General features: G+C 55.2%; 1 protein-coding gene across 1 annotated transcript in view; it reads right to left on the minus strand.

Moving 5' to 3' along the window:
* LOC144489032 (integrin alpha-D-like) overlaps window positions 1-75 on the minus strand; it is a gene marked incomplete at its 3' end in the record, with an annotated part of 65,068 nt that extends 64,993 nt beyond the window's left edge. Inside the window, exon 1 of the mRNA XM_078206986.1 lies at window positions 1-75. This exon is cut by the window's left edge and continues 744 nt beyond it.
* Window positions 76-335: the final 260 nt, after the last annotated feature.

Raw genomic sequence — 335 nt, forward strand, 5'->3', positions numbered from 1 at the left:
AGAGAGAGGGAGAGAGAAGGAGTGAACGAGAGAGATAGACAGAGAGAGAGAGAGAGACTCCCTGGCGAGGTCTGGATGGTCAGTGAGTTTCGACAGCTGTCCTCTCGTCCCCCAGCTCCTGAGGTCACTGCGATCGATCTCCTGGTGCCTGACTCTCCTTCCTGTCGGAGATGTATCTTTGTGCTGCCGTTTCCACCCAGGTCTGGAAAGCCTGGCTGCCTGCCTAACCTCCTTCCCCTTTGTGGAAATACCGTTCTGTTGTAACTGCTCTGTGTGTGTGTGTGAGTGAGCCTGAGTCATGCAGGACTCAGCGAATGCGCAGCTCGGAAACTGGA

The sequence above is a fragment of the Mustelus asterias genome, unplaced genomic scaffold (genome assembly GCF_964213995.1).
Source record: "Mustelus asterias unplaced genomic scaffold, sMusAst1.hap1.1 HAP1_SCAFFOLD_1944, whole genome shotgun sequence".
In the NCBI taxonomy this organism is placed as follows: Eukaryota; Metazoa; Chordata; class Chondrichthyes; order Carcharhiniformes; family Triakidae; genus Mustelus; species Mustelus asterias.